Below are 18529 nucleotides of genomic sequence, written 5' to 3'. Positions count from 1 at the left end.
TACCTTCTTTATTTGCAATCATTTTTTATATTAATCTTGATTATTTTCTGTAAACACTGGTTGTTTGTAAAACTGATAACAAGTAATCTGTGCTACACATTATAAAAGCTTGGATGCTAAAAGACTTCATCTATTCAAAAGTTAACAAAGGGAGAGTTTTTTTTTTTTAACCCATGAAAAGGTTTTTATATGTTATGCACTTTATATTAGCGAAGGTTATTGACGGGTGACGATGCGTAGAAAAATGAGCCAGCATAAATTCGGTCATCAGGTGGGCACAGTTACTATATAATAACGGTTGCGATCCACATTTTACAATGATTATAGCTACACGATTGGATTATTGTTCATTAGGAAGTGCATTACCCCTTCGACAATGTAGGACCAAGCTGCTGGCTACACCTGAGACCAGCTTTCTATCTCACTTACATTGGAACGCATGCGTATTACAAACCATAGCTAATACAGCTTACCGCTTCTCTTTTCTTAATTGCCCAATTAAAACCTATCTATCTATTAAGGACTTGCCGGCGCAACAACAAGTAACCCTGTCTGACATTTACACACGACTATTATCTTTAATTATAAAGGCGCTTCGCGAAGGACCCAGCTGCGATAAATTTATTATAAAATCTGCGCCGCCACCATCATGTAAAACTAAAGAAATGAAAATTACTTTGAGTTTTTAGCATTTTAAGCATTTCTTCGGGCCAACGTTCCAATATATAGTGCGATAATTAAGTCCAGCACTATAAAACAGAATTTGGTATTTAAATGGTGGTACAGAAGTTTCACACGTTTTATAAGTTCTGTTCTTTAGAAGCTAGATAAATATTTCAGAGATTTCCATCTCAGAATATTTGTTGTCAGAATATAAAACCTTATTTAATTACCAGTTACTTGGTTGGTGCTCAATGGTCAAAACCGGCTGCGCTTTCGGAGGAGAAACGGCTGACTATGTCATCTTTTCGGTGCGATATCAGTTCTTTAGAAATTTTCCCATTTGGCTTATTTCCAATAAACTTAACAATAATACTTTTTAAAGTTACTCTATTTTTCAGCGCTTTTAGCAAAAATAGTCTTCCTTCAATTGGCGCCTTACTCTGGAAATTAAAATAAATAAATACGGGTTTGTAATGAAGTTGTTTGGTAAATGCAATTGGTATTCACATTAGTTAAATATTACCTCTCTCTTACGTTTTTTCCGACTGACTTTTTAAAATGGTTGGTTATAAAAAAACGTATTCTGTCTTCATCTTTTTATTGGTTTATATAAGAAATCTTTCAGGTTATCCAGTGCACTCTTTAGCCTTCAACTGTGTACAGTTCTACTGAAAAATATTGGGTTCAATCTTTTTCTAAACATCACACCGTTCTCAACAAAGTTGTAAATTATCTGTCAGCAACCTGATTTTCTTGGGCATACAAGGTAGATGCCAATAGACGGATTGCCAACGAGTATTATGGAATGCATACCATCTGGAAAGAAAGGAAGGCCAGAATTATATAATGCAGGAAGTCCTAGAAACAATTAGGTAGGCTGGAATTGAGGAGGTTTTTTTGGGCAAACAAATGGTAGAAACACAAAGATGCTAAATTTTTTAGACACAAGAATTTGTTAAACATATATTTATACCTTATAGCAAGGGTGGCCAACATTTCTGTGTATATCGTAAGATCTACTTTTTATCTTAAAAGTATGTCGCGATCGACTTGTATTCTAGGCGTAGTCTAAGGGGGAAGAAGGGGTGTGAAATGCATACTATGTTTATAGACTGTGTTTCAGTATAAGGTGCATTTCAACGAGGTAAGGGTAGATAAGTAAAATATATTATTTTTTTAAATCACTTATTGAGTTTTCGAGATATAGGCTCATGAAGAAAAATAAATTTCCAGGCCCAACTTTTTGATGCGGTACCTAAAAGATTCGATTTTCCGACACTTTTTCAAGATAGATTTTTACTAACTTCAAATGCAATTTAATTTTGTTATAAACTGCAATGTATAAGCTGTTGTACTATTTGTTCGTAAAAATGAAAAAGTTGTTATAAACATGCACAGTATGGCTGATAATTTGATTTCAATATTTCACTTTCGCGTTTTTTTTGGAGGGGCCAGGAAAATTTATCATGAAAGAATTCCCAGAATGCAGAACTATTGCTAGAAAGTTTTGTCTTCTACAATCGCTTCAAAGTCCGTGGTACACGGAATTCCACCCCAGACATTGCGAGCGATCGACAATCGACCAAAACTGGCCTCGCGATCGACTTCTTCGCCACCCCTGTCTTATAGTATAAAATCTACTTGTGTATACATTATAAATTACACAAATTTAATTAATTAGAAATTAAATTATTGAACAAAGGCAGGTGAGCAAAAATTACAAGAGGTTTACGATCAATGGAGTTTAGAAGAAGCATAAAGAAGGAACCACCAATGTGCCAAACTCTTTTTGGCACGATGTCCTCCCTAGTCCTGAAATCACCTAGCGAACAATCGTCTCTATTCCTTGCCATCCATGTCCTAAAATTGACTGATACTTAAAACAAGGATGTGATTGAAACTATAACGTACGAGTATTTCTCCACATATCAAATCGTGGAGGGGAGAGTGATAAATAATCGTGGCTAATGAGAGTCGGTGGTTGATGTCTTCTTCTTCTTCATCTTCTTGATGTCATGATAAAGTTTATTTTTCTCCCTTACGGAAGGAATCTCATATATTATTGATGTATTGGACACTGTTCAATAAATACAGGAAGGCGGCTAATAAATTGTTCAAAATATAAAATTACTTTCCTGGAAGCAATCATTCCGCACATTTATATTTTTTCCCAAATAGATATTGTAGTATTAGAATAATATAGTAGGAAATGAAATTCTCTAAAATAGTTGTGGTAACTTTTGAATAGATAGGGGTTAGAAAATTAATCACTTAGCGACTCGATGGACCAGAAAATCAAGGAAAGAGTTGATTGTAGTAGACGGAAGGGAGATAGACAATCAGAGAGGTTCTTTTCGGTCCGCTAGACGGGTATTGTGATGGTTGGCAATGTTGGCAAGGGTTTTAGATCAAATTTCAAATAGTTGTCATTAGTAAGGACATCTGTCCGTGTTGATATGGAGCGGCGCACATGTTACGAGTTGAGTTACTAAATAGCACAAAGTCAAACACATGCTGCACTTTTTTTTTTGACACTAGTGAGTGCAGCAACTCACTTGCCATCTTTATCTGTACGAGTGTGCTAACAAGTTTTATTAACACTTCTTATTGGTTTTCAAATAAATTCACTGTTCGTAAGCTGGATTCCATTAGGGTGTCCCGTAATGACTCCTTATAGCTCCTATTTTTTTTTTTTTTTTTTTTTTTTTGACACATCGACATTGAAGATCATTAGCGCTTTTAATGTCCGTACCTTCTAGAACTGTTTTCCGCTTGTGCTGGCATGGTAGATTTTCTAGCAGTCTGTGCATCCAACGCGGAATCTTTGCCAACAGGTTTGGTTGGAGCTTCAGGTATCGAACAATGGTTTTTAACATCCCCTTTTGAATAATGGATTCAGCCGACGAGGGTCAGTGTGGATTCCTAGTGTGCCATCCTTTACATTATTACAGCATTTCGGGAATTCACAAACTCCTAGGTATAAAATATTCTCAGTATTAATGTTTTCAATGGATTACAAACTTTTCATAGTTCTAAACTATCTTGTAGACTTTCAATTCGTACGCTTTTCTTTCTTTCTAGGATAAAGGTTATCTGCTTTTGAGAGGAAGTGGTTTTATAAATATTCCTAACAATATTATTAATTGAAATACTGGAATACAATTTTTATTATGATTCCATTAGATAACGTGATGTAAACTGCAACTGAGATCAAGATGGACGAATTTTGTAAAAAACCCAACACCAATCGTAAAAACAATTAGATGCCTGATGTTAAATACCTTGTTATTAATTTCTTCTTACCACAATTCACGTACTTGTAATAAATTTTTAGTTTAAACTATTTTGAATAGATGTCGCTAAAAACCATAAAGTTTAATCAGTAAGAAGAAATATTATTGCCAATTTCAGTAATAATTTTTTTATTATTATTTGGGCAACCTTATGACTGAGGAACTACGTCATCTTCAGGGCTTACGCTTCTCGTCAATTGTTAGGTTTAGTACCTAAATAGTCAGGGCAGAAAACACATCGACTTATGATGTTGAAAATGTAAACAATGTTATAATTGTCAACAAGTCTGTACTAGGTCAAAAACTTGGCCTAAAATAAGAAAAAATTATGTGTGAATAGCAATTGTCTTTCTTCTTTCTGGATTAATGAATCCAGCACCAAAAACGATGAACAATATTCTACTTTAATCAATAAAGTACAGTAAAGTAGCAATATTTAACTCATTTAAAAAAATAAATATTAATGCTACTTCTTCTTAAGGTAATTAGGTTCTAATTGACTTTTTTTTTTAATTAAACGGAGCTTTTTTTAAATACTCCGTTCTTTAAATAAATTGAAGCGCATTAACTAGTTATTTTTAGGCCCAAATTGTTGGATATGTGAATGTTGTTAAGTTGCAGCTGATATAAGCAGCAAACTGTAACTATTCGAACAGAGTGATTGAAACGATTCAGTAACGGATACCAATCGTCCAACAGAGTTGGTTCTGTCACTGTGACATTGGTATAGACATGCAATGTGGTAATCACACTGAGCTGTGGACATTGAACGTTGAAGATAGTGAACTATTAATGAAAATTACCTAGCTGAAGTAAATAAAAATCAAACAGTAGACTGTTGATTTAGAATATTATGATTATCGATTGTGACTCACATTTTAATTAACTGTCAACATGGCTTCACTTGCTCTGTTGCTTCCAAACTGTGCTTTGCTTTTTAAAAGATATTTTAATATCCACCGCATATTAAGACTCCAAACTAATAAACCACTAAATACAAAACCCTAAATATCTAAACATTTCTTTTTTCAAGCGAGAAATTTCAATAGTGTAGGAGGAGGCTACTAACAATGGATTTCAGTTATTACGATACCAGAGTATTGGGAACTTGGTCTAATAGTGTGGTATTAACCTCATTGTTGTCAACCTCAGCCTTCTTTCCTCTATTGTTTGCCGCTTCAGGAGAATGGCTAATATTGCACCTTCTTGTTTGCCTTCATCTGAACGGCTCACTTATAATTAATTCCATGATAAGGTATTAAACAAAAAAGAAGAGAAAAATGTTTTTCATTAGATTTATCCTTGTTGGAGCATAATTTTGATAAAACAATTTTCTCAGTTGAAAATTTGCTCCCCTAATAGATTTAGGATTTTGTACACATATTAAACACTAAGGACACATCCTTAGGTTTTCTTGATCACAATCAAGAAAAATATTACAGTTTAACAATAAATTATTGAGTGGGTAATCTTCTTACTTTTGTAGCAGCTGCAGATCCACAGTGGGAGAGCCAAGATGTCGTAGAATTTTTACGCAGAGAGCTTTTTATTGGTAAAAAAAAATTGTATAAATTAAAGGGGTATTCTCTTTACGTTTTAACTGATATCGTACTTTATATGAACGAGCTATTTATAACATTTTGATTTATCACACATTGATCCCATTGTTTAATAGCCACAGAATCATTAATATTTCTAATCTCAATTCCAGATTATTTTTACTGTTTTGCTGAGTTTTTTCTTTTTGAGAATGAGTTGTATTACAATAAACCCAATTGAAGGCTAATAATGGGATCCCAGAAAATGAGGAATAACTTTTTTCCAATTCTACTCTAAAGAATAAAAGTATAGAAATAGAAGCCAAGCGTTCACAGATTTTTATTTTATCCCACTATACTGGGTTACAGGAAGTCTTGAGATGGCGTCAAATATTGGAATAGAGTTTCTACAGAAATATCTGTTCTGAAGATCTGTGAGCTCAAAAAATTGGTTTCTACAATTTGGTCTGTGGGTGGAGAGTGTGTGGTCAGGAGAATTTAAAAACGGAAAATTAAAGAAAATTAACATTTATAATCCGCTTATCGGAACCGGATATTTTTTGGAAAAAAAATACCAGCTAAATCGATTTTCCAGTTCTTTTAAATATTGTTCTCAAAAACGGGTCCTACTTACAAAAAAAAAAAAAAATACTTCTACCTAATGAAGATGAGAGTTCCCCAACGTTCATTTGAAACATCCTTCTGGAAGAACACTTCTGGGCGAGGGGCAGGATATGCTGTCCTCTATAGTGTCACATCAATGTTAAGTGTGAAATTAACACTCAAAAATATTAATAAGAATTCAATTATTAATTCAAAATTCAAATTTGAAAAAAGTTGACTGACCAGATGTTTTATTTTTTGAATAGTGTTTTGTAGTTACTGGCGGTTTTTATTTATTTTTAATGATACCTTTACGTAGATAGAACATGTATAATATTGATGTCCACCATTGAATAATAAAAATTTGAAGTCCCCGGAAAATTTAATTATATTAACTGAAGTGAGGAAAAGTCAAGTGAGTTTCACATTAAATTTATTGGTTTTAGAGAAAGTTGCTTAGCTGGTTACCTTTACTATTTTTGGAATAGATAATGGTAAAGTTTCGTAGCTAAGCAGTTAGCGTATTGGATTCCCACGTGGAGATCCCGGGTTGGAATCCAGCTGCTGGCTCATCTTATATTTTCTCTTCCTAGGAGCTCCTTATAGCTCAATGTTCGATGTTGTATGTCACTAGAGAACAATGCCTGGGTGCCACTGAAATGTCAAAGAAAAAAACAAAATCATTGAACAATGAAGATTTTTAAAAAATGAAAAATGATTGAACCAAGTTTCGTGTAAAAGAAAATACAAAAACTTTGATCACAAATAGTACTTTAACCTTCTTTTCGCGTCTCAAACCATTCCCAATTTGGATTCTGAGACAATATGTGAAGTAGTAACGTTCTTTGTGAGTTATTAATTCTACCAATCTCCAAGTACGTGGACAAATCAATGAAGATCATCTATATTTATTAATGTAACTTTGTTCACGAAAGGGTAAAAGCATGTGAAAAGTAAAGAATGATGGACTCCGATGTTATTTTTAGATGAGTTTGAGTAAAGTACTATAATGGTATTAAGGTTAGTGGGTGTATTCGTGACTTAAACACATTCACCATTATCAGAACAATATGTCATCCTAGGGTCCTCATCTAATGACGGAAACATCTAGAAAAATTAGAAAATGGAGAAGAAATATAATGCCTTAGAACCTGTAATAGGGACATATATCAATTTGGGAAGGTTTTAAGCTCGAACTAGTTTATAGACAATGTTTAAGGGCTACAACAAAATTCAATCGTACTTCCATTAGGGCTGTTATAATTCTGGCTGCCTCACTTTCTCTGCGCTTTACTAGTGCTGTGGTTACTGTTAACGATCCTCTATAATTAAGGAAAGGATTATCTTAGGCAATCTTTATTGAGTTATTAGTGTACAAAATGGAGATAACATTTTGTTTACATTAGGCCCTAACCAACTATAATCTCCTTTTATTTCTGTACATTTTGTACTGTTGTCATTACTGGGAAACTCATTAAGTTCAGATCGATAAGCAATGAAATGATAAAAAAAAACACTTTTCACTGTGCATATGTTCACGAAAACCAACAGTTATAACATATTTTTAGATTGTTAACACATTCGATGTTCTTTGGAACATTATAAATTTTAACAGTTAATGCATATAAACCATTTCGTTTTGGAATTCCATTAGTAGCTTCAGATTCTTCAAAAATCTGGGCACCAGTTACTTTTAGTTGGGGTGAATGCTCATGCATGAAATGAGAAAGCAGATTTGTTTGGTCGAGAGGCGAGCACAAATATTCTGTGAAATAATGATACCGTGACAGATTCTACGCATAAATTAACATGTAAGTTTGGACCAAACGGAAAACGAAGTACTACCAGAGGTATACCAATAGTAGACCTACACTATGGCTGAACAAATCATTGATAGAGGAATTATTAGAAAGAGGAGCAGATAGGTTAAAAGTCTTAGTTCCTCATCATCAAAAATAACTCTATAAATGATCGATACTAACCAAAAAACCTAGATAAGGAATGAATTATCAGGTTGATAAGGTTCTTTTTCAAAGTTAGACATTTTATTCTCTCTCCTTTTTACGCTCATTTTCTCTCTTTACTTCTTGTCAGGGGATCTATCCTATTTCCGGTCTCGCAGCCAATACCGTCGGCCACTGGCGCCATTCATGTGGCACGGTTTTTTCTCCAGGAAGTAGTGAGTATAACTTCGTTCGTGATCTTGTCATCTTAAATAAGGTTTTTTCCGGGCGCATCAACTGCTGAGGACATTAGCGCCTTTAAGGTTGCTTTAATTAACAAGATCCCTTCTTTAGGAATTAGATAATTATAGTAAATCTAGTAAGTATGCAGTCTAATTGTATCATCGAGGGCGTGAAATTGTCTGTGATTAAAAAGGAGGTGCAACGGTTAAATAATAATTTGAAAGTCTCTCTATTAGGTGATCGTATGGCCATAGAACGTCATATTTTCGATTGGGATGATACGAAAGGCTTATTATACAATAATTGTGAAGATGGCGTGAAGAAGCTAATGGATATTTTTCATTTGGACTTAAAATCAACAGTTTTGAGAATGACGTCTAAACCAGATCAGCGTGATGCAAATCTGAGAGGTGTTGCTGAGGCCATGGAAACGAGAAGTTGAGATAAGTCCGTCTGTCAGAAAGGTATTTTAACTGAAAAATTTGAGTTGCTTAAAATTGTATATTACAATATTAATGGATTGAAAAGTAAAAGAAAAGATTTTGATTTTTTAAATTATATTAGCGAATTTGATATTTTTTTGTTATCAGAAACACATGTTTTAAAGGAGGAAATTGTTTTATTTAAAAATTGTTTTTCACTGTTTGAATTATTTTGGGTTCCCGCTTATAAAAATAATTTATTTGGAAGAGGTATTAAGGGATTTCTTTTTGGTTGTAAACATGGAAGCCTCAAGTTTAAAGATATTTGTTTTTTGACTTTTGAAAATATTTTTGTAATTAAAATTTTAGTTAATAATAAGTTGTTACATATTCTTCCAGTTTATCTCAATTCCGGAAATTGGGAATGCGAATTTAATAATATAAACCAATTGTTAAATCAGAAAGATTATTCCTCTCTTATATTTATGGGTGATTGTAATGCAAGGGTAGGGGAGCAACAAATCATTCCAGAGGAAATATTTTGCAATTCTCCAGAACTTGTTAAAGCAGACTGTAGTACGGTTAGGAAATCCAAAGATGTAAAATTGGATGCCAGGGGTAAAAAATTAATAGAATTTTTTGATTTATATAATTTAGTAATACTTAACGGTCGTACCCCAGGTGATATGTTAGGAGAATTCACCTACATTAGTTCAAATGGTTGTTCGGTAATAGATTTGTGCTCAGTTACATCTGATTTGATTCCTAGAATAGAGAATTTTCAAGTAGGCAAGCAACTATTTTCGGATCATTTACCGATTGTTTTGCACATATATTGTAATGAGATTTGTAATGATGATGATGTATTACCTCTTTTGCCAAAATTGCAATGGAATAATAACATGAAGTGTGGCTTCGAGGAAAAACTGAAGAGGCAACTAGAAACATTTGATATATCTTCTGTGAATGTTTTAACCCTTACAGATTACTTAATTCACTGCATTTGGGAATGTGTGCCAAGTAGAATAGTTAAGCAAAAAAATAAATTATTGAATTTTCAAGCTCGTAACGGGTGGTTTGACGGGGACTGTTTGAAGGCCAGGTGTAGATCCTTTAGTGTGCTTAAGTTGTTTAGAAAAACGAATTCTACAATTGTGAAGGCTGCTTATTTAAGAGAAAATAGATTATACAAAGCCTTATGTAAGAAAAAAGAAATCGACTTTTTTAAAACTACGGGTGATCAGATTAGTTCAGTTCAAGATAGTAGACAATTTTGGAAATTAGTGAATAGATGTAAAAATAAAGCGCATTTGTGTAGTAATAAGATAGTCCCCAGTGTCTGGCGCAATTATTTTATCAGTTTGTATAGTCCAGGCTGGGACGCTTCACCGATACTATGGGTGGAACCATCAGTAGTAGATCCTAGTCTTGACTGTACTTTTAAGGAGGAAGAACTTTCATTGGTACTGAGTCAGGCTAAAGATAATAAAGCACCTGGAACAGATAGAGTGCCAAGCGAATTTTTGAAAAATTCACCCAAAATATTCCAAGATTACCTGTTATATGCATTTAATGAATTCTATAATCGTGGTATAGTCCCAACGAGTTTTGTTGAGTCCATTGTTTTCCCAATTTTTAAAAAAGGAGATTTGGGGTCTCCTAGCAACTACAGAGGGATTAGTTTCTTAAATTCGGTCTGTAAGATTTATACTGCTCTCTTGCTTTTAAGGTTAAATGCATGGGTTGAAAGTAGAAATTTGTGGAAGGGAATTAATCAAGCCGGTTTTAGAAAAGGCCATTCTGCTATCGATCATGTTTTCTCGCTTGTTAATATTATTCACCTAAAATGGAAACAGCGAAAGAAAAAGGTATATGCTCTGTTTGTCGACTTTAAGGCGGCTTTCGACAGTGTGGACCGCAATGCCCTTTTATATAAATTGTACACTCTGGGTCTTTCTAGCAAGTTTGTTAATGCCATAAAAAGCTTATATTGCAAAACGGAGGCATCTGTATGGTGTAACGGAGGTCTCTCCCCAAGTTTTGTTACAGAGATGGGAGTTAGACAGGGTTGCTTGTTAAGCCCACTACTTTTCGCTTTATACATACTTGATTTGCCCGAATATGTTGGTGGAGGACTTATGGTTGGCCAGACTAAAGTAAATATCTTAATGTATGCTGATGATATCGTTCTGCTGGCAGAAGACGCTAAAGTTCTTCAAGTGATGATTCAGCGATTGGGTAAATATGCTGATTATTGGAATCTCCGTATTAATCTTGAAAAGACCAAGATTGTCATTTTTAGGAAATGTGGTCAGAGGAACTGTGCGGGTGAAAAGTGGTCATATAAAGGAGAGCCAATTGAGGTTGTAAGAAGTTACAATTATTTGGGTATTAACTTGAACTCGACATTAAATTTTAAACTGCATATAAAAGAGAAATTAATCGTGGGAAGACGCTGTGTTGGAAGTGTATGGTATAATTTTATTAAAAATAATCGGATCAGTTTACCCGCCAAGTATAAGATTTTCGATGCTGTAATTCGATCTGTCTGTTGTTATGGATGTCAAGTTTGGGGTTATGAACTATTCGAAGATGCGGAAAAACTGCAAAGATTTTTTATAAAAAGATTATTTAATCTACCGAGAAACTGTCCAACATATTTCTTGCATTTGGAAACGGGAAGGGGTACTCTCTTCGGTTTTGCCTTGAAGCTGCATTTCTCATATGTTTTAAACGTTTTGCTTAATCATTCGAAGGATCGATTAACGTACCTAGTTGCAATGCAAGTAGTAAAGAATAAGGTTTCTTGGTTTCAAAGTTGGTTGCAGTTGGCAGAGAGGTTTAATATATTATTGGATAGCTACCCTAGCGATATATGGAAACAACAAACAAACAATTTATTGTCTGCAGTTATGCAAAACGAGAAAGAGGAATTTCTGTTTCTTGCCAAACATGCACAGTATCATGAACAGTTTAAATTTCTGCAGTTTAATATTTCTTACATGAGTGAAAAATTAAGCTTGGAATATAAAATATTGTTATTTAAAATACGGGGAGAAATGCTTAATCTAAATTATAAGCCTTGGCTTACTGGAACTAATTTTACATGCTCATTGTGTAATTTAAATAAAATTGAAAGTACATTCCATTTTATTGCCGAATGCCCAATTTTCAATGATTATAGATTCCGTTATTTCAATAAAAGTTCCTTATCCGAACAAGAGTTTGTCTCCTTAATAAATGGGAGTAATTGGTTGAATTTAGCATTGTACACAAAATATGCATTAATGTATAGAAGCATGCTTGTGGCTGAATTCAATTACTAAGTTTAATTATAATACTAATAATAAAGAATCAAGTTGTGTAATATTTTAAGATAGCACTTTATTTTATTGTTATAATAATATACTTATTTTTATTTATTTATCAGGTTTATAGGTTAATTTTGAATACATATAAAGTGTAGACTCTGACAGACGGTTTAAGACCATGTCATATAGATGTCTGAAATATAATTTTGTATAGTTGTATTTATTTTGTAATAAAGCATCGTTCATTCATTCATTCATTCATTCATTCATCGAGGGCGATCAATACACACAGTACAGAGCACAATTAATGCAGGACTTCTTAAGTACCAGTTTGAATATTTATTGTATTTAAGAAGTTTTCATTAAGAATAGAATGGTCTAGTGAGGATACTCGTCAATTTAGGTAAATACTTATTTTTCCTGCCGGATTTAAGTCCAACTACCAATCAGGAATCATATACAGGCATATATATCAATAACAATTTAGTAAAATTCCTTAAATTATCCCAATAAATAAAATTTAAGGCCAAAACCAAAGAATTGGTCCCAGTACCGTACAACACAATCTTAACTTTTGTAGGGTACCAATTTTGTATATAACAAATAAAGCAGTGATTGGCTACTGTATTTATTATGTTATCCCAGAATAGAATGACAATTACAAATAAAATTAATATTTAATATCTAGTCCCAATTCTGGGGGTTTTCTAAACAAACAAAAATAGTTAATACGATTACTTTGATTCATCTCAACCTTTAACGGAAGGTTAAATAAAATCTCCATCCCCAACGAAAATTAAATTTTCCCAAGCGTTTTCAAGCCTTCTACAGCAAGCAAATATGTATGCGAAAACGGTAAAGGAAACAGATTAATGAGGATCTCATGGAGTCTTGTTAGGCGTGGAATTCTGCAGTCAGGCGTGCTGGGATGTCAAGTTTATTTAGGAGGCGATCGGCCTAGTGGCCCAGCTGATAGTCAAGGTTCTGTGTCTGACAGTAGACAGTCTGCATTGGTTTGCTCAGCTGCACTATTTGGACCCTCCACTGAGCTAGCCTTCCGCTTATGTAACAGAGATTCACTGAAGTTTTAGTCATGAAACAACTACAATGTCTGATTCAGTTTGTTTGTGTTCATGTAACGACCAACAATTATGCCTTTAGTAACGACTCTGCTTTATTTTCATTTTTTCTGTGATGGTACATGTTAAAACTAGTTTTATAAAGTTAGTACATGAAGCAATCCCACCTTCTTACAAAGAGAAAATAATTATAAGATTAGGTAGGGGGTGAGAGAGCATTGGACATGCAGAAAAGTGCTCTGACTAGATGCCAAACTTGCAACATGTCTTTTATAATTCTATTGGCACCGTACATGTCACTTGTGTGTTTGTTGTGGCTTGACATCTGACACTTTTTTTTTTGTACAATTTAGATAAGTGTGAAATTGAAGAAACTTTTGAAATACTATTCAATATTGTAAAAAAAATCTTTAACTGACATCTCACAGGACAAACCCGTAATAGGATGTTCCTAATGTATGGGGTTAGTACATTGTATCACAATTTGGAGCACTTCACTTCCATTTTGAGTTGTTAAATTGAATTAAAAGAAGATCTGAAAGGGTTTTTAACTGCTCAGATCTAATATTTTCAGTAGTGCAAATAATAAAAGTTTAAAAAAAGCAACTTGGCAAGAATGGTGAAGCCAGTTTCGTGACTGCCGATGGGCAGACGATTATGTGACACGATTGTCCGACTGCAGTTGGCTAGCACTATCCGTTTGTTCATTTTGATTTTAAACAAACCAATTTTGTATTTAGTACATTATTAATTACAACTCCAACCTTTTCTTTCTTGACTCTACACTCAGTAACATATCCTAACTTAGGCCACAAATGTTTTAGCTCGTGACCACAAACTCTAAATTGGTGCTGAACGACGGCCTTTTTATTAGTTTTGGACATAATAATTAGTAAATTATTCTAAAACAAAGATGTGGAGGATATTTTAAAATTGTGAACTTTGCGATGTTATGCACAATGAATATTTAAATAATTTCGTTAAAAATTATTTGCACTGCATTCCTTGCATCCCTTGCCATCCACATCTCTCAGATATCAAGTTTTTTGTTTCTCCAAAAATGTTAATTAACGTAACATGGCGCTCCAGCTAAACTATCATCATTTATAAGTTTTAGATTGGCCTGTGATGTCAGGCTTCTCTACGCTTAAGCACCACTAATCTAGGTAATTAACTGGTTTACCTATCTAGCATGGAAGCTGCAAAAGAATAGGAAACTGAGCTACTTATGGCAAGGCCTACCTCTATGAGATGGTCTAGAAAGTTGTAAAATTCATTTTAAAAGAAACTTGTGATTCCCACAGTAAATGGGAATAAATTTCTGAATAGATTGTTCTTTAAAATTTCTTTAAAATCTGAGAAAGAATATAGGATTTTACGTAGAACTGATGGTCCATGTAATTTAAAATTCCATATCCCATTAAAACGTTTTTAGCGTTTCTCGTAACGCTGGAATAAAGCGAAAAGCGGAGCGAGCCTAAGTAAGGTACGGAATCGAGGAACTGAAAATCTTGGACTGAATACTGTCATCAAAGACGAAAGAAACAAAGTGAAGCAGTTTTAAGGAGCGACGATAATTAAAAGTTGTAGGTTTACCAAACAACATGCGTTAGTTCACCATTTCTTCAACTTGCTTCATTTTGTTACAACTGCTTCTTATCTTATCAATTGTACAAAATTCTTGTTGCGGGAATTCTTTTAATGGTAATGCTAAATATTTTCCCGACTTGTTTCCCAACATCTTACTAGAGATTATTTCTTTGGTTTAATTATACTTATATGTGTGACAAAATTATCTCTGACGATAGTGTTATTCATGTAGCGATGATTAAGATAAAACTTAGAATTTAATTTTACTTCAGCCTTGGACATTGTATTGGCTCGGCTTTTAACCTCGGGGTTCTTCCGTCTTATTTAAAGGTGTTATTTAAAAAGTACAAAAAAGTCTTGACGCAATTTTTTATTTTCTCTTACCTGTTCATAAAAGGAAGCAATGTAACTGTGCAAATTTTTTAATTGTCACGATTCAAGGCTATTCTGAGTATGAAAAAATTATTTAGAAACAGTAGAACTTCTTTTAAATTTTCGAGATTGCTACACTCCCTCCGAGAATTGTGATTTTATTTTAGTGAATGCGGACTTTCACTTTCACTTGGATTAAATGTATATTATGCTATTAACAGCGTACTGTAATTGAGAAAAACCTATTTAAAAGTAAAAGTCAACTAAATACGGTCAAGTAAGAATAATAATATATAGTACCAGCCTGTATAATACCAGAAGAATAGAGAAAAAAGTCACAAAGACTCAAGTCAGGCGAATAAGGAGGCTGAGGAGCCACAGGAATGTTTTTACTGGCCAAAAACTCGTTTATTGAAAATGCTGTGTGACAAGGAGCATGCTGATTTGTTTTTTCGATATCCACAGAATCGTCCATAAAGAGTTTCTACCTCAAGGTCAAACGGTCAATCAACACCGAGAGGTTCTTGAAAAACTTCGAAAAAGGGTCATTCGTGTGAGACCAAACATCAAGAACAAGTGGGTGTTGCATCACCATAATGCTCCTTGTCATACAGTATTTTCAATAAACGAGTTTTTGGCCAGTAAAAACATTCCTGTGGCTTCTCAGCCTCCTTATTCGCCTGACTTGAGTCCTTGTGACTTTTTTTCTCTTCTCGAAGTTGAAAAATCACCTGAAGGGAACTCATTTTGGGACCTCGTATAGCTCTTTAAAGTCATCATCTGCGAAAAATGTAATCAAAATTTTACTTAACGCGCTACACAAATTAATTTTCTTCAAATAGAGTTGCTAGAAACAAGTGGATTACTAAATTGCCATAACTGTAAAATGAAAGTGCCGTATATACGAGGTGCATTCAAGTTATAACGCCTCCGAATTTTTTTCTCACTAACCAATCACACCAAAAATTTGAAACTTTTGTCACTTCTTTACGTAATTTCCATGTAGCCTCACACATTTTTCACAACGTCGCCGCCATGTTTCCATGGCCGCTGCAAACGCTTTTTTAGGAGTCTGTTTTGACCACTGGAAAATCGCTGATGCAATAGCGGCCCGGCTGGTGAATGTGCGGCCACGGAGAATGTCTTTCATTGTTGGAAAGAGCCAAAAGTCGCTAGGAGCAAGATCAGGCGTGTAGGGAGCATGAGCAATCACTTCAAAGTCTTCATTCGTGGCACCCACCTGGAGGACACTTTTCGCATTTTCAGGTCATCATGAAGGATTGTGTGCGCAGATCCCACGGAAATGCCAACTTAGGAAGCGATCTGTTGCACACTCTTTCGGCGATCCTCCAAAACAACTTTTTCCACTCGGTCGATCGTGTCAACAGACCGACTGGTGCGAGGCCGAGATTGTCTTAGTTTGTTTTCACACGACGTTCTTCCTTCTTTAAACCGTCGCACCCAAGAACGCACATTTGACACATCCATGGCAGCATCACCACATGCCTCACTCAACTGGCGATGAATTTCAATTGGTGTCACACCTCGCAAATGGAGAAATCGAATGATTACACGCTGATCGTGTAATGAAAACGTCGCCATTTTTAGTATAAAAAACAGTCCTTACTCTCGACGCTGCGGCTAGGGTTCTGTGTGCCGTACAGTGCTGCCATTTCTGTCACGCATTAACAAAGAGTGCCCGCTTATTTTAAAACAAACCGCATGTTTTTATCTGGAAACAGTTCTGAGAAAAAAATTCGGAGGTGTTATAATTTGAATGCACCTCGTATATCTAGTATAGTGCCTAAGTGGCAATTTATTGAGAACTTCTCGAACGCGAAATATATTTCTTTCAATAATAAATAGCATTAGGGGTTGGCAAGTTTCTTCATCAGTTTGTGGTAATTCAATTTTGCTGTTTCTTGTAAGTAAATTTCCATAAGCTTACCAATCCCCCCTTGTTGTTGTGAAAGCTAGTGATATCCGGGCAAGTCAGATGAAGAGAATTTGAACGACGAAGAGTCAGAATGGGAATGGTGACTTTGCATACGCATATTACGGTCCAGTGACAGGAGAGTGGCCGACGGTGCAATGACGCTTGGCTAATGTATCCTATTTCAGTCTACTGCAGACCATGGGGAAACTAAAGTACCGGGTAGCATACACATCCCTCTTGATACTCTGGCTACGGTAGAGGACTTTTTTACGAGAATGCCCTCTCCATAAAACAAGGTTAGACTGGGCTGCGTCCTAATCGGATGCGGTTTGGTCCACCCTTCATGATATTCCCTCTTCTCTACATAAGTGTGCAATCCAGTGTATTCATTGGGTTCTCTCTTACTTCCCAAATAACATTGGCTACTCCATCGTTTTGGAATTTCAGTAATTCTTATTGAATGAAATCGCTAAGTGCCCGAGGAGGTATATTCAGTAAAAAGGGGTTGGTCGTCTCTGGCCACAAATTATCTCACTTGGTCTTCTTAAAGAAACCCTCTCAACAACAACATAAACATTTAACTGTATTTTAATAATTTTGGTGGTAATAGTTTTCCCAACAGCAGAAATGGTAGAAAATTTTCAAATTTAGAAGATACTAGAGAAACTAAGGAACCCCTATGAAGAGTCTTCTTCTTTACTCATACTTCTACTGATTTTGTTTACAGGAAATTCATGTTTTGGGGCACCGGAACATCTTTAATGCCCTTTCTAGCGTAAGGTAAGGTAGAGCACATCTTCCTCTATTGAGTTTTAGGAATAGTATTATCTCAATGGTTAGTGCAGTGGATTTCTATGCGGAGATTCCTAAACTGAATCCAGTGATCATGGACAATGTCGCTTATAACAAGAGAATACTGACCGTAGTCCAAACTACACAGAGAAAAGCTCAGGTTTTTAAATACTTTAATGAGAAAAATCTACGAAGTTATTTGGTACTGAAGTTTATGAGGATATTAACCGTAAAGTTTGAAATTCTGGCATTTTTATTTTTCGAGTAATGCTTTTAGATTCCTAAAAAGTGTAGCAACTTTAGCCCTTCTCTAAAATGTACGTTCACACGAACATTCAGAAAGCGTCATTAGTTGAGAATAAAAACTTTCATCATTGACATTTTACTTTTCTTTTTTTTTATTTATCCTTTTATTGAAAACACCTGTACCTACAGGGTACAATAAGTAAATGTGATAAATGTATAATGTAACGTGGCAGACGTGAATGACGGTCATCCAGTGATCCGTGAATTAGTCACCCAGTGGTCACGGGGCCAACGGCGCCTCAGCCGTCTTCGAGAATTAGAGGGTAGCGTAGTTGAAGACAAGTTTGCAACTAAAAGGTTGGGATGAAATGAGAGTTTTTGATGAAAATTTTTATATCGGATTTTGGCAAGTTCAGAGATGAGTGGAATTTGGAGATCTGTGTGTATTGTGTGGTTGCTAACATAGAATGGAGGGTCTATGTTCCCTTAAAGTTCGAG

General features: G+C 34.8%; 1 long non-coding RNA gene across 1 annotated transcript in view; it reads right to left on the bottom strand.

Moving 5' to 3' along the window:
* The window catches only part of LOC141460250 (uncharacterized), a 47656-nt gene that overhangs the window by 10537 nt on the left and 18590 nt on the right, over positions 1-18529 (bottom strand). The window contains exons 2-4 of the long non-coding RNA XR_012461822.1: positions 6566-6751; positions 1187-1479; positions 894-1103 (exon numbers count right to left, since the gene is read on the bottom strand). This is a non-coding gene — a long non-coding RNA (uncharacterized lncRNA). The remainder of the gene's footprint in view (positions 1-893; positions 1104-1186; positions 1480-6565; positions 6752-18529) is intronic.

The sequence above is a fragment of the Rhodnius prolixus genome, unplaced genomic scaffold (genome assembly GCF_049639745.1).
Source record: "Rhodnius prolixus isolate KJV_2025 unplaced genomic scaffold, Rpr scaffold_1, whole genome shotgun sequence".
Classification (NCBI taxonomy): domain Eukaryota; kingdom Metazoa; phylum Arthropoda; class Insecta; order Hemiptera; family Reduviidae; genus Rhodnius; species Rhodnius prolixus.
This window is presented reverse-complemented; position numbering and strand designations above follow the sequence as displayed.